The sequence below is a fragment of the Protopterus annectens genome, chromosome 2.part2 (genome assembly GCF_019279795.1).
Source record: "Protopterus annectens isolate FY-2018-M chromosome 2.part2, PAN1.0, whole genome shotgun sequence".
Classification (NCBI taxonomy): domain Eukaryota; kingdom Metazoa; phylum Chordata; order Ceratodontiformes; family Protopteridae; genus Protopterus; species Protopterus annectens.
Window position 1 is genome coordinate 377,349,819 of NC_056730.1, and position 16,744 is coordinate 377,366,562.

Genomic DNA, 16,744 nt, shown 5'->3' on the forward strand with positions numbered 1-16,744 from the left:
GTCCTTCAAAGTAGATGAGCCCCTCTCAGTGCCATCATTTTCATTATACACTTTTTTAACATGGCCAAATTCAAACGGGACTTGAAAAAATTTGTCCAAACTAGTTTTAGGCTGAGAACTGTTGCCGTCTTTCAAAATAGGCAACTCATTAATAACAGTACCTTTGACATGGTCCAATCTCCCATTCTGCTGCATCTCCTTGACGGAATACGTTCTTTTCGGCGGAACTCGCTTGGGCTTAGCCCCCGAAATGAGATATACATCATCCGTTTTGTTGAGTGAAACACCAGTAAGGTCGAAAAAAACTTTGCTGTTGTCTTTACCCGTATGGGAAACAGAATCCGGAGACGCCACGAAAACTTGACCGTTAGGTATACCATCTGAACTCTCAATACCTGTGAGTAATGGTAAAGAGGACTGTAACGGAGATGCCGCTTCCTGTTGGACCCGATTGGTCGCTGAACTTGTCAATCTGTTTGGCGGAGATAACAATTCAATGAGCCTGGTAATTTCTCCCTTTAGAATGGCCAGTTCCGAGTGAACTTTGTCCATTTCGTCCCTCCGGACAGGGGAGAAAGTTATAGAACCATCATTAGTGGAATCCATGATGTAACAAACGACACTAGAATAATATATCCACGGGTACAACAACAATTCCAAACAGCACGCCAGCAACCCAGGGATGCACCACGATCCACAATTTTCTTAAAAACAGGTTTATTGATCCAACAATAAAAAACTTAACACGGTTTGTTAAGCGCTTTCGTGTAAACCATACACTTCATCAGAACAATTTAAAAATGCCATTTACAAGGTTTAAAAAGTAAAAAAAACGCCAAAACCATCAACCAGGTTAACAGCATTAAATCTGATCACACAGCCATTTAAAGCTATAGTAACAATAATAGTACAACCTCAAACAATTTAAAATGCAGTGCACAATACAAAAAGTCACACAATGACCCTACATACATCTGCATATTATGTTACAAGCTTTATAATGTATTATAAAGATATTCTTGCATTGAATATTTAAAATTTAAAATAGACCTTTCAACTTTAGGAATAGTAGAATGCCCCTACACATATATTCCAATATTTCTAATTAACCTTTGGTTACCAAAACCTATCTCAAAAGTGGTTTAGTTGGGATCACTTCGTTTAAACCTGGATGGCATGAAGCATTAAGCTTCAACTGCCATCTGATTTCCTTTTCACCCACTAACCCTTTGATGTCACCCCCTCTCGGGTTACCTTGAACCATGTCTATGATCGCAAACTTAAATTTTTCACACATCTTGCTGTTCATAATGTGACGGGACAAAGCATTGTTCACGTCCTGTTTTCTTATACAGTATAAATGATCATAGATCCTGTTTTTAAGTTGCCTGTCGGTTTTACCGACATAGAAACACGGGCATGAACAACACATAGCAAGGTACACCAAATGCCGAGACTGACAGTTCCCATTCACAAACCACACTTTATTTTTGTTAATGTTCATGAGAGTGCAACAATTTCCTTCATATATATATGCACATTGTGTGCAACAGCCACATTTGTGGGTCCCTTTATTCGTTTTATATTTATTATAATTTTGCCTACCCACCTTGGACTCAATGATGTTCTTCATATTGAACCCAGTCTTGTAAACAAAGGATGGCTTCTCAGTAATGAATGGCCGAATCTCCTCATCACTACTAAGAATATTCCAATTTTTGTAAAGAATATCCTTGACCTTGTTCACATGCTTGCCATATTTCAAAATAAAAGATTTGGACAAGTTCACACCACTTGTGGGTGATGGGCTTACTAAGTTACCATCCCCATTTTGGTGAAGGCCCAGGGAGGATGTAGTTGTCCCTATCCCCAGAAGTGGCAAATATTTATTACCCCATTCACTAGCCACATATTGAGTTATGTCCTTAATCATATGTCTGGGATACCAGGTTCAAATGACAAATTCACCACTGTAACAGGAAAAGGCAAACAAAAACTGAGGGTGATGCCACTCAATACTAGAAGTCTAAATCTCAAAATGCACTCACTTGAGGCACTCCTTAAAATGGGGAACATCGATATCTGTGCAGTGATTGAGACCTGGTTCAAGGCTCCAGAGAGTACCCCTGCACTGCCAGGCTATAACTCATACCATACTTTTCAGCCATGTAACCTGGACCAGAACACCAAAGGCAGAGGTGTGTCCATATTCATATTAAGGATATCCACACCTCCAGGCTAGTTGCTCAGCATAATGCAGCCGAGGTTATCCAACTGCAACTAACTCTAGGCAAAACTGCAATCCAAATTGCTGCTTGCTACAGATCCCCAACCATGACCCAGGATTCCCACTCCTCTTTTCTTGATGTACTGGAAAATATTAGGGTTCAACCAAACACCCCAATAATGGGCAATTTCAACTACCCCACCATTAACTGGGAAAACTACTCATGTACCAACTCCTTCGCTCAACGCTTTCTGGAATTCATAAACTCCAATGCCCTGGATCAACTTATCCACACCCCTACCAGGGGCAACAATATCCTAGTTCTAGTCATTACCAACATGAGTGACCGGTGTTCCACACCTGAAGTCAATGCCTCATTGGTCCGATCCGACCATAAGCTAATTACCCTAGATATCCACATCCTGCCCCCACCCCCCATTAAGGAAACCACAGTAAAAAAAATGTCTCCAAAGCCAACTTCATACTTCTTAAGACAGAAGTGGTGAACTTCATGACACCCATGCAGATAGACAATACAGTTACAACTACTGAATCCTACACAATTGTCCTTTATAAGCACTTACACGAGTGCATGGATCGTGCTATCCCAAACAGAACCAAGATGCTATACTGCAAAAAAAGGAAGCCAATCTGGTGGTTCCCTGCCATAAACAAACTCTACAACAGAAGGAAGAAACTGTTGCAAAAGAGAGTAAAATCCCATGAGTGGAGGAGCTCCCTGGTCAGCCTCAGTAAGAAGCTGCGATCCCTGATAAAATCCTCCAAAGCTAGTTACGAAAACAAAATCTCCACTGATTCCAAAGAAAACCACAAAGCATTCTATAGCTATGTCAAGAATCTCAATGGCAACACTCAGATCTGCTCTGAGTTACAGCACAATGGCACTAAATATACAGACCCAACTGATATTCCCAACATCCTGGCAGATAGGTTCAGTGCTAACTTTACTCCCCTCTCACCCCCTAAAGAGCCCATCTCTATACCGGCAAAATGCAAAGTTCCTGTAATCATGGCTGCACAGGTAAAACCACACTCTCCAAAGCCAAGAACACAGCATCCATGGGACCGGACAACATCCCAGGCTGCATTCTACATGAACTACACAACGAACTGGCACCCCACCTAAGTACCATGTTTAATCATAGCCTCAACTCAGGCTTTGTGCCTGATGAATAAAGCACAGCAACGGTTATCCCACTCCACAAGGGGGGAGCCACCACGGACCCCGGGAACTATCGCCCCATTAGCCTGACAAGCCTGGTCTACAAGGCCATGGAACGTATCATCATGGAACTTATAAACAAAGACATTGGTAATCTCCAAACTCTGGACCCGACCAATTCGGGTTTGTAAAAGGCAGATCATGTCTCCTAAACCTGATAGACTTCTTTGAAGCAGTCAACAAAGCCGTAGACGAGTGTAAGGTGGTTCACACAGCCTATCTAGATCTTGCCAAGGCTTTCAACACCATCTCCCACTCTGGAATTATAGATAAACTCACTAAACTAGGTATAAATCCCTATGTCACAAGATGGGTTGCTAACTGGCTCACTGACAGAACCCACACTGTGAAAGTAGCAGACTCCAAATCCGACTTCAGACCAGTAACAAGTGGAGTACCACAGAGTTCAGTCCTGGGTCCTCTCCTGTTTGGTATCTACTTCTCTGAAGTACAGGCCAACACAGAAGGTCTTTGGCTAATGAAGTTCAAAGATGACTGCAAACTAGGAGCCATAATTGAAACTCCTAACGATGTGGACATCCTACAACAGGGCCTCACTGAGACAGATGCCTGGTGTCAAAGCCATGGCCTCAAGCTCAATGCCAAAAAGTGCATTGTCATCCCCTTTGGTAAAATCTCTTTACCCATGAACTACAACATAGGTGGTAATGTACTTAACACCGAAAGTGTGACAAGTGACCTTGGTACACAGGTGGACAGTAGTCTCTCCTTTGATAATCACATCGCCACAGTAGTCAGGAAGTCCTTCTCCATGGCACACCTCATCACAAAAGGTTTCTCATCCAGAAAAAAAGAGGTCATTGTTCTCCTCAACTCATCACTCATTAGACCCATTATAGAGTACTAGCCCCTTCTGGTATGTACCTCACAAGACATCTACAACAACTGGAAAGGCTGCTGAAATACCTCACAAAGAGGATTACCGGCCTCAAACAGATGCCCTACGCAGACCGTCTCAAAAAACACCAGCTTTACTCCGTTGCATATCGCCTACTTAGAGGTGATCTCTGCCTAACATACAAAGCTATGTCAAACCCAGAGCTGTTGCACATACTCCACTTAAAGAAGTCCCAATCCCTCCGAGCTACACACTCTAGGGACCTAAACCTTGTCACCACAATAAATAGAGCATGCTGGTGGGATAGATTCCTGTCCCAGAGACTTCCCATACTCTGGAATAAGCTACCTATCTATATCAAACAAAGCTCCTCATTAGTAGTCTTCAAGAAAAATCTTGATGATTGGATGGGAAATAGGAAATTCACCCTGGGGATCACTTCTGTGGCTTTGCTTGACAGTAGCACAGGAAAATAATTTTCTTGGGTAGCAAAAGCCAGGGTACCTTTTTGGCTGGGCTTGTATAAGCCCTAGGGCCGATAGCCTAGTACCTACCTATGAACCTATAATAACATCGATGTCTTTTTGAACTTAATCTCAGAAGCATACCCTGTGATGATATACTTGGCTTACCTGCTCAGAGACTTCTATCTAGGCAAACCAGAACATTGCCTATCAGTTCCAGTTTGTTAAGGCCTAAAGCTAAAAACAACAGAACAATTATAGCCCAACTATTCAGAAAGCATTCTTTCCAGATGTCCAGCCATGATAAATCGAGCAGATTTCTTCGTTCATTGAAAGAAGGAGAGACAGTGAGGATACAAACGGTGAAAGGTTTCGACTGGATTGGTCAAGTAACAGGTATATGTGCCGAGCCGAGATCCTACTTCGTAGAATCTGAGGGTGTGGAGTACAGGAGAAATTGCAGACATCTTCTTCCTGTATCAGAAGCTATACTGAAGCATTGTTCCTATGATACAGACTCTAGATCTCAGAGCAATCCAGACAATGTTCTTGTTCTACATGTCTTGACTTCTACTTCCATTCCTGATAATGTTCATGATATCCTCAATGTTGAACATTCAGCAGAGACAGTCCCAGTTGCTAGACCTAATTCTAGTTTCTATGTCACACGAGTTGGTCTTATTTTCAGACCTAGTGTGAAATACACAGCAACCTGGACATAATTGTCTGTTTGTATTTAGTTCTGTATAATTGCATGTCAAAGAATTATTTGTATCATTTGCATGTCAATTAATATTGTCAGTATTGCACAACCCATTTCTCAAAGAGGGAGGATGTACAATGGTGTATGTGTGTTGTACCATTGAGAAGCATTTCAAGGACAGCACATGCATATAAATATCAAGCAAGTGCTAGCTTCAGTGCTATTTTGAGAGTGCAGCCACAGAGTGAGCAGTATGAGTGTGACAGCTAGTTTGTTTATAAGTTTATCTAAGTTAAAGTTATTAAGCCTCAATCCTGATGCGTTTGTGCATAATAAAACTGCTTGAACAGAACCCACGAATGGTCGTCTGTTTTATCCTGACTTGATGAGAGACAGGTAAGACAGAAGATTCAGTTGGGGATCTAGTTCTCATGGAAGTTGTGTCAAATGAGGACAGAGCACTGGCAACCATATTTGCCTGGACCAGAAGGGGATTATGAGAATCACTTTCACATTGCACAGAGATGCTTTCTGCATGAATTTTGTCATTAATGGAAGGGGGGAAGATGCAATGAAGACCAGGTAGCCATGGATGGACTAGAACATGTGTGTTTGTCCCTGTGGTGGAATGAGGGCAAACAGGCACAGCAAGCTGAAAATTTTGGCTGTCACTGTTGAACTGACGGACTACTCCTAAATCATTAGGATACACCAGCTGAGCCTGTCCACTATGAAGTTTAGTCAGACCTGGAATGTGTGTTACTCTGAGAAAAATAGAAGTTATGTACTCACCATAACGTTCCATCTGAGTAGATACTTCATTTGTCTGCAACCTGTGGGAATTGGATCCGACCTCGGATCCGACCGGCAGCTTTCCAAGCTTCAAGATCCGAGCTCCTAGCTCCTCCCCCTACCCATAATCCCTTGCTACCAACCACATTACCTCAGATCGGTTATTTTGCCCTATAAGCTAAAGATGGAGAGAGAATTCTCCACAGGACAATATTTTACCGAGGTTTGGGGGATGGCAGGGGGGGTCGGTTGCAGACAAATGAAGTATCTACTCAGATGGAACGTTATGGTGAGTACATAACTTCTATATCTGAAGTAGTTACTTCATTTGATCTGCAACCTGTGGGACAGAGTCCCCAGCTTACCTAAAGGCCCTGGGTGGTCCCTACGGAAGGATATTCTGAAGCACCGCGGAGCCAAAGGAAGCCCTACTGCTGGAGATCATGTCCAGTTTGTAATGAGAAATGAACGTATGGGAAGAGGACCAGGTAGCCGCTGAACAAATATCGTCAACTGGAACTCTAGACCAAAACGCTGTTGAGGTAGCCACAGACCTGGTAGTGTGTGCCCGGATGGCAACCGGAGCTGTTCTCCCAATTGAAATGTATGCCTGTCTGATACATTGAGAAATCCAATTCGCTACTGTCACCTTAGAAATTGGTTTGCCCATGGCTGATTTAGCATAAGAAACAAACAACTGGTCTGACTTGCGGAAATCTTTAGTCCTGTGCAAGTAAAAACGCAGTTGCATGTGTACATCCAATTTGTGCAATGTGTATTCACATTTGTTTTGGAAGCTAGGAAAGAAAACAGGGAGGTTAACAGATTGATTAATGTTAGATTCTGTGGCTACCTTAGGAAGAAAGGAAGGATTAGTCCTGAGGGCAACCCTATCTTTGTGAAAAATAAGGTATGGATACTTAATGTACAAGGCTTGTAGCTCTGATACCCTCTTGGCAAAGGTAATTGCTACCAAGAAGGCTGTCTTCCAAGATAAGAACTTTAAGGACACCGAGGCCGCAGGTTCGAAAGGTGGTCCTGTTAATGCTTGTAATACCAGGGTAAGATCCCATGGAGGCATAGCCGGTTTAATGGGAGGCTTTAAGAGGAACACGCCTTTTAGGAAGGCTTTGCATATTTTAACTGAAGCCAAAGAACTTATGCCATCTCCCACACGATAATGGGAGATGGCTGCAAGTTGAACTTTAATGGTGGACGCGCTAGCTCCCTGCTCAAAAAGGAGGGATAGAAAGTCCAGAATGGTGGGAATAGGAACCGTAAAAGGATCTAATCCCTTACCCTTTGCCCAGATGGAAAAACGTTTCCATTTACTGTTGTAGAGTTTTCTGGTGGATGGCTTATGAGCTGCCACGAGAATAGCCTTGACTGGGGAAGAGATACCGTGAGTCCTTGCCATTAACGGAACTGGATCAACCAGGCTGTGAGCCGGAGGCTGACCAGGTTTGGAGTGTGGCATCTCGTCGGATGCGAGATTAGGTCTGGTTTGGGATCCAGAATCCAAGGGGGAGCCACACTGTGAGACTGCAGAAAGGGGAACCAGACTTGTCGAGGCCAGAATGGGGCAATGAGAATCACTTTGCTCCCCAACCAACAGGCTTTCTGGATGAATTTCATCATCAGAGGAAGAGGAGGATATGCATAAAGAAGACCGGGCGGCCAAGCATGAACCAAGGCGTCCCTGGGAGATTCCCCTTTGGGGGGAACTATCGCGAAGTACTCGCTGCATTTTGAGTTTAGGGGAGAGGCAAAAAGGTCGCAGCGAGGTTGACCCCATTTGTGGAATATCTGATTCGCGACCGAGGGATTCAGAGACCACTCGTAAGGGCTGAGAAACACCCGACTTAGGCTGTCTGCTAATATGTTGGTCCGTCCCGGAATGTGCGTTGCTATCAGAAAGCGGTTGGTGGAAATCGCCCATTCCCACACTTTCATGGCTTCTCGACACAGGGGGTAAGACCTGGTCCCTCCCTGTTTGTTTATGTACCAGACCACGGACATGTTGTCCGTGTGGATTGCAATAGTCCCCAGAGGTAGAAGGTGATGGAGAGCTTGCAACGCCAATAGCACTGCCCTCATCTCTAGGACATTGATATGCAATGCAGTCTCTAGAGGAGTCCACGTTCCTTGGACTGACTTCCCTGCATAATGCCCGCCCCACCCGAGGCAGGAAGCATCCGTGGTCAACGTGGCTTCGACTGGGGGAATCACAAAGGGTCTCCCTTCTTTGAGATCTTCTGCTTGCAGCCACCAAAGTAGGGAGTCCCTGCACGCCCTGCTCAGAGGAATCGGCATGTCCAAGAGATGGGTCAACAGAGACCATTGGACCTGGAGAGTCCACTGTAAAACACGCATCCGCAGACGGGCATGGAGAGAAAGGCCGATTGCCGCCGACATAGATCCTAACGCCCTCAGGACTAATTCTGCTGGGGGGGTTGGGTTCTGAAGAATATCCAAGACTTGGCGGTACAAACTGTTTATTCTGGTTGGTGTGAGGACCACTCTGGAGATTCGAGTATCCAACCTGGCCCCTATGAAATCTAGGGCTTGAGATGGGCACAGGCAGGACTTCTTCAAGTTGACTGAGATGCCCAATTGAGCAAACAGAGATAGGGCATAGTCTCTCGCTGTAACCAGAAGATGCTTGTTGGGGGCAGTGAGGAGCCAATCGTCCAGGTAAGGGAACACCTGAATGCCCTGGAGTCTCAGGTGGGCTGCTACCACTGCCATGACTTTGGTAAACACTCTGGGGGCTGAGGTTAGGCCAAATGGTAGAACCCTGAACTGATAATGACTGGCTCCTAGCCGGAAGCGGAGAAATCTCCTGGACCGTCTGTCCATTAGTATATGGTAGTACGCGTCCTTGAGATCCAACGAGCACATCCAGTCGTTCTCCTGCAGAAGGGGGAGAATAGATTGGGGAGTGACCATCCGGAACTTTTCCTTGGGTATGAACAGGTTCAGGGACGAAAGGTCTAGAATGGATCTGAGGTCCCCCGTTTTCTTTGGCACCAAGAAGAACCTGGAGTAATAACCCAATCTGGACTGATCTGGGGGGACGGGCTGGATGGCTCTTTTTCTTAGCAACTCTGAAATTTCTTGAGTTGCGGACTCCCTTTGATGGTGTGGAACATCCGGGAGATGTTTGGGCTTGGGGGGGGGGGGGTTGCAAGAACAGTATTGTGTAACCTCTGGATATTATCCATCGATCGTTTGTAATGGACTCCCAGCTTGATAGGTGATCCGATAGTCGCCCCCCGACTGCCTCCAGAGAGGGACAGTCGGGCAAGCCCTCAGGGCTGTTGCGCGGGTCCCTCCGAGAAGGGTTCTCTAGACCTGAAGTTACGTGGGCCCTCTCTGCCTCTGGGCCGGCGTCCACCTTGTCCTCCTCTGCCTCTAGAGGACGAGTTGTCCGCAGCAGGACGGGATTGCTGAGATTTACAGAACCACAGCTTCTTTTGCCCCCTCTGATTCCTGGAGAAGGATCTTTGGGGGTTCGAGAAGCGGACTCCGACGGCCGACAGCGTCTTCCCATCCCTCTCACTTTGGACTAGCGTGTCGCGAACCGATGAGCCAAATAAGGCCGAACCATCATAAGGGGCGTTCGCGAAGGACACCTTGAAGGGATCTGTGAAATCGCAAAGGCGGAGCCAGAAGTGCCGTCGCAAAACTACTCCCGCTCCGCTAGCTCTAGCGGCTCCTTCCGTGGCATGGGAAAGAAGCCGCATAGATGTATTTGATATGGACTTTAGAGTGGCCATTCGGGTCTCAAAAACCTTTTTGTCTGATACCGAGATGGACTCCGGAGGGGCTGCAGCGTATTCCTTAATTAAGTCACGCTTTGGCCTGATAGTGTGTGCCATGTAGTTCAGCGACCTTATAGCAAAGGTTGCTGAAGCAAACATCCGCTTCCCAATACAGTCCAAAGCCCGGGACTCCTTGTCTGGTGGATGGACCGAAGAACTTTCCTGGGCAAGTTCTTTCTTAGTGGCAGCCGCTACCAACATAGCATCCACTGGTGCGCCTTTGGACCAAGAAGGTCTATCAGAGAGAGGGCTGAGGACCTTATCCGGGCGTCTAGGGATAGGCTCCACGGTGTTGGGCTCCTTCCAAGCCCTGGTGGTAATTAGGTCCACCAAGGGGTCGGCTGGGGGGGACACCCAGGAGGTAGATGGGCCTGCCTCAAAGGCCTCCAGAAATACGGACTCGTCCAAGGAGGGCTTTTGGGCCAACCACCCCCCTCTTATAAGCAACATCTCCATGATGTCTCCAAATGAGACATCTTCAGGGGGTGACCTTGGGGAACCCTCCGTATCCTCCAAATCCGTATCCATGGTAATGGACTCGGGGGAGTCCAGGTGCCTCCTTTTGCACTGGTGTTTCCGAGGCACCTCTTCGGCAGGGCTGTCCGAAGAGGGCTCGTCCACCGGATGGTGTTCCTCCCTGGGAACTAACTGGAGGCTTTGGGCAGGCTGTCCCGATGGACGGATGAGCGAAGACATGATACAGTGGGGGCACGGGTGGATCCGAAGGCCCAGTCGGGGACCTGGATGACCTCGACAGTACCCTATCCACTACCTCAAAAGCAGAGGGCGATTCACCATCACCAGCCTGAGAAAGTAACCTCCTCGGCTCCGAGGAAAGGATCGGGGTCGGAGCCGAAGCAATCGGATCCGAGGTAGCGGTGTGCTCCGGCCCCATCAGTGCCGAAGACACAACCACTCCCTCGGATCCGATGCTCAACCCTCGGCCCCGAGAGCTTGGATCTGACAAGCTCGAAGGTATAGTCGGCGTCGAAGACACTATCCCTGTCGGCGCCGATGTATCCCCGGATCCGAAAGGGCCTGGATCCGAAAACTCCGAGACCCAATAACGGGTCGGAGAAGGAGCTATCGGGGCAAAAATGGGGGCTGCACTCCCTCCCAAAGGGGGGGGGGAGGCAAGAGCATCCCCATCTGCATCTGGGTCTGCAAAAATCTTCGCATCATCCGATCCATGTCTGCTTCGGAGATGCTCCTAGTGGACAGCAAAGAGGTAGTCGAAGCAGGCCGGGAAGGCCGCCTCGAAGACCTTGAGGGAGACCTATCCTCCTCCTCCGGCTCCGGAGAAAAGGAAGGTGAACGGAGCTGAGAGGACAAGGATCCGGAGACCCTCTCAGGAGATTTCAATATCTTTTCAGGCGGAGCCGAGGGATGAGACTCGGCCCGCCTCTTAGAAGTATGACCCTCTTTCTCTCTGTGTTTCTTCTCCCTGTGGGAAGAAGAACCAGACTCCACAGAACTAGTACCCGATAAGGGAGGTTGAGTCCCGGGTACAGCTGAGGGAGTAGCCGGCGCTGAGGCTACCGGAGTAGCCTGGATCCGGCTAGGAGAGGGAGAAGAAGCTGACTCCTGAGGGAGTTTTCCCGCCAGGATCAGCTTATTCTTCCTGTCCCTAAGTGCCCGAGGATTAAAGGCTGCACAAATCTGGCAGGCCTCTGACAAATGTGCTGCCCCCAGACACAAAACACACTGAGTGTGGCCATCAGCTGGGGAAAGCTTATGACCACACTCAGTACACTTAGAATATATAGCTTTTGATTCAGCCATAATTCTCTCACACACACACCCAAACACTAAGGGGGGGAGGGGGGAGAGAAAATTAAACTAAGGAGAAAAGTTTTTTTTTTTTTTTTTTAAAGTGGGTAAGATAGATTAACGCTAAAAAACAACACACACACAAATTTAAACTAGAAACTAGCGTTTAGAAAGGAACAATCTCAGCAGGCCAGGAGCTCTTCACTGAGAAGCAACTGTCTTTAGCCGTGGCAAAAAATCAATCTGAGGTAATGTGGTTGGTAGCAAGGGATTATGGGTAGGGGGGAGGAGCTAGGAGCTCGGATCTTGAAGCTTGGAAAGCTGCCGTTCGGATCCGATTCCCACAGGTTGCAGATCAAATGAAGTAACTACTTCAGATCACTGCATAGACATTATCCATTACCACATTATCAGAGCCTCTCAGCAGAAGGGGATAAGATCAAATTCCTCCTTGCCTGTTGATATACCACACTACCAATGTATTTCTGTGTGGAGAGATATCATACCCTGGGAAAGATGGTCCTTAACTGCCTGCAACTCTAGGAGGAACTCTCTCTTCTCCAGAGGTCGGCCTCTTGGAACCACGTTCCTTGAACTGTACTCCTCTCTTTTTGTTCCCCCCCACCCCAGACAGGAAGCGCACATATTAACTGTAGCTAACAGGAGAAGAACAACAAAAAAGATGACCCTCCTTCAGGTGATTTCTGCAAGCTGTGAATAGCTTGATAGGAGATTGCATACAGTGAGTGGCCTGGGGCCATTGTACTCAGAGTGTTGACTGCAAAACTCTCATGAGATATCTGTCATAAGGAACTAATATTATTGTGGCCACCATGAAGCCCAGAATGTGCAACATCATAGCTGGAACTGTCACAATGAAGAGCTGTGATTTGTAGCTATGGGAGATCAGCCTTTGCTCTGATAAGTTCATAGGTAGGTACTAGGCTATCGGCCGAAGGGCCTAAGTAAGCCTAGCCAACAAGGTTCCTTGGCTTACACCATCCAAGAAAGTTAATTTCCTGTGCTCCTGTCGTGCAGAGCCATAGAAGTGATCCCCGGGGTGTATTTCCTACTTCCCATCCACTCATCAAGATTTTTCATGAAGAGTGCTAATGAGGAACTTTGCATGACATAGATGGGTAGCTTGTTCCAAAGTATAGGAAGTCTATGGGACAGGAATCTATCCCTCCAGCATGTCCTGTTTATTGTGCTGACAATGTTTAGGTCCCTAGAGCATGTAGCTCAGAAGGATTGGGATTGTTTTAGGTGTAGCATGTCTAATGGCTCTGGGTTTAACATAGGTTTATATGTTAGGCAGAGATCTCCACGGAGTAGGCGATATGCTACAGAGTAAAGCTGGATTTTTTTTGAGACTGTCAGTGTAGAGCATCTGTTTGAGGACAGTAATCCTCTTTGTGAGGTACTTCTGTGGGCTTTCCAGCTGCTGCAGATGTCTTGTGAGGTACATTCCAAAAGGTGCATTGTACTCTATAAAGGGTCTAATGAGTACCAAGTAGAGGGGAACATTGACCTCTTTTTTCCTGGATGAGAACCCTTTTATGATGAGGTGTGGCACATAGAAGGATTTCCTGACTACTGTGGTGATGTGATTATCAAAGGAGAGACTACTGTCCACCTGGGTCCCAAGGTCTCATCACACATTCGGCGTTAAGTAGACTGCCATTTATGTGGTAGTTCATGGGTACAGAGTTTTTACCAGTTGGTTCTGTAATTTTCGTACTGTTGTGCTGTAACTCAGAGCAGATCTGGGTGTTGCCACTGAAATTCTTGACATAGCTATAGAATGCTTTGTGGTTGCCCTTAGAATCAGTGACAATTTTGTTTTCCTAGCTAGCTGTGGAGGATCTTATAAGGGATCTCAGCTTCTTACTGAGACTGACCAGGGAGCTTCTCCAATCATGGGAGTTTACTCTTTTTTTGCAACAGTTTCTTCCTTTTGTTGTAGAGTTTGTTTATGGCAGGGGACCACCAAATTGGCTTCCTTTTTTTGGAGGATAGTGTCTTGGTTCTGTTTGGGATAGCACAATCCATGCACTCGTGTAAGCGTTTATAGAGTGCATTTGTGCAGGATTCAGCAGTCGTAACTGTATTGTCCATCGGCATGGGTGTCATGAGGTTCACCACTTCTGTCTAAAGAAGCATGAAGTTGGCTTTGGGGACATTTTTTACCATGGTTTCCTTAATGGTGGGTGGAGGCGGGATGTGGAGCTCTAGGGTGATTAGCTTATGGTCGGATCTGACCAACGAGGAGTTGACTTCAGGTGTGGAACACCGGTCACTCATGTTGGTAATGACTAGGTCTAGGACACTGTTGCCCCTGATGGAGGTGTGGATAAGTTGATCCAGGGCATTGGAATTTATGAATTCTAGAAAGCGTTGAGCAAAGGAGTTGGTACATGAGTAGTTTTCCCAGTTAATGGTGGGGTAGTTGAAATCGCCCATTATTAGGGTGTTTGGTTGAACCCTAAATATGTTCCAGTATATCAAGAAAAGAGGAGTGGAAATCCTAGGGCATGGTGGGGGACCTGTAGCAAGCTACAATTTGGATTGCAAGTTTGCCCAGAGTTAGTTGCACTTGGATAACCTTGGATGCATTATGCTGTGCAACTAGCCTGGAGATGTGGATATCCTTAATGAATATGGACACACCTCCGCATTTAGTGTTCTGGTCCAGGTTAGATGGCCGAAAAGTGTGGTATGAGTTATAGCCTGGTAATGCATGGGTGGTTTCTACAGCCTTGAACCAGGTCTCAGTCACTGCACTGATAGTTTTGCTGCCCTTGCTATGCTGTCTAGGTGATACGCTATGAAAAATCAAGGACTGAGAAGGCTCCAGATTGGATTTTTTGAAGTTTATGAAGATGCTCAAGAAACAAAACAAACAGAGTAAGTATTATTTTGCTAAATTGGGGGATTTGTTTGTACTTTCAGTGAAGAGCCAGTCATCAGGGTACAGGAACACCCAGAGCCCTTGCAGCCTAAGATGTGCTGCAACTACAAACATGCACTTAGTGAACACTCGGGGGGGGGGGGGGGCTGTGATGAGACTAAAGAGCACTGATCAGTAAAAATAATGGCTGGCTCCTGGCTGAAAGTGGAGATACCTCATGACCATCTGCAATTTTATCTTTTTTATATGGAGATTTAGCTCACTGAGAACTAAATATGTGCCTGAGGTCATTGGTCTTTTTTGCAACTAGAGAGAATCTTGAGTGCTATTACATAAAGCTGACAATGGATCCTTTGTGGTCTGGTCAGACTTCTTGGATGACTGTTCTGTGGAAGCTGAAAAATCTTCTAAAATGCTGACCACTTTTGCCAGGGCTGAATGTCTGGAAGGGTTAGGGTATTTCACTTTAGATCCAAAATAAAAGGTATGATGTAGCCTCTTGATATAATGTTCCTTCACCCATTTAAAATTTATGCTGGTTAACCAGGATTCTGGGTGAGAATAATGACATACTCCTAACTGCCTCAAGAGGGAAGCAACAGACCAATCATACAAGATATTTTCCCTAAAAAAATAGGAACCGCTCTGCCCCCATGGGTGGTGTCCATTAAAGTACCCTCCTCTATCTAGAGGGGATCTGTCTGAAGAGGAATTAATAGATGAAGGTTGGGATTTCTTGAATCAGAGCCCTTTGTTACTCTTTTAGTTCCTAGAACAGGACTTTTCGGGGAATTTCAAAATGGATATCTATGGCAGACAATGGTCTTCATTCCTGCTCATTTTTCATCAAGGTCTTTTCAACTTTTGGACAAAACAGAGACGATCTAGCATAAGGGGCACTTAGCAAGGATGCTTTGAAGTTGTCCACAAAATTATACAACCACAATCAATGATACCTTTCTAGGGAAGTCATCAGAAGAGAAGCTTCATGAACAAGTTTGTGCTGGACAACATGGTAGATAGTTGTGCGTTCATCTGCTTCCTAGTGTTGGTTGGTGGCAGTCTCCAGAGAGAATCCAGGACCTGTTCTGACATATCCCTCTGAAAACCTGTCATGTGTCCTCAGGGAAGAAGTTCCCAAAGTGTAAACCCACCTTCCAAAATGATACATAATCTTGGACTCTCTTTTAAGGAGGCTGTACAAAGGAGCTCTCCTATTATAGTTATCTTTTTGCAGCCCCTGCAACAAAGAATCAATTAGAGGCCACTTGCTCTAATAAGGTCAATCCTAGGAAGGTCTGGTTTGCAGTGGATTGGCTGTATCACATCAGGTTCCTGCTGTGCCTTCTCCACCACCTTTTTTATGAAATGGTAGGTTAGAGAGACCACCCAAGATGCAAAGGGGACAGCTATGACTGCCATGAAAAACACTTCCTCATCTGTGAAAGGGGGCTTAGTGGATGAGGTCCCTCTCTAATGCATCATTTTCATGACCTCTACAAAGGTGGAGTCATCAGAGGATGCGAGAAACCAATGCACTTCACTGAGAGCCATGACTTTGTAGGGGAACATTTGCCCTCTTTTGCATGGACATTTCCTATGGACCTTGGTAAGCAAGTTGTCCAAGGAATTAGAAGTGTTTCTGGGCCCTTGATGAAGGGCCCCTTTAAGGTGCTGGGAGCTAGACTGTCCCTAGGGTCAAATATATGGTCTCAAAGACTCTGATAGCTTGGTGCTTGAGGGCAGAGTCAAAACCAAGTTAACATCCCCTTCCTTTATCATTGGACAGGTGATTATCCTCTTGAATAACTCAAATGTCGACACAGAACACAACGCTACTGAGAATGTACTCACCAGAGCCATCTCCATGGACAAGGAGGACAAAGGAACAAAACAGTAATTCCCAAATTCCAGAGGATCAGTCAGATTTGAGACCAAGACTGGTGCCGGT

The 16,744-nt window shown here is 46.0% G+C and overlaps 1 protein-coding gene across 2 annotated transcripts in view; it reads right to left on the reverse strand.

Moving 5' to 3' along the window:
- ARL15 (ADP ribosylation factor like GTPase 15) overlaps positions 1-16,744 on the reverse strand; it is a 3,047,572-nt gene that overhangs the window by 1,927,933 nt on the left and 1,102,895 nt on the right. The window lies entirely within an intron of this gene.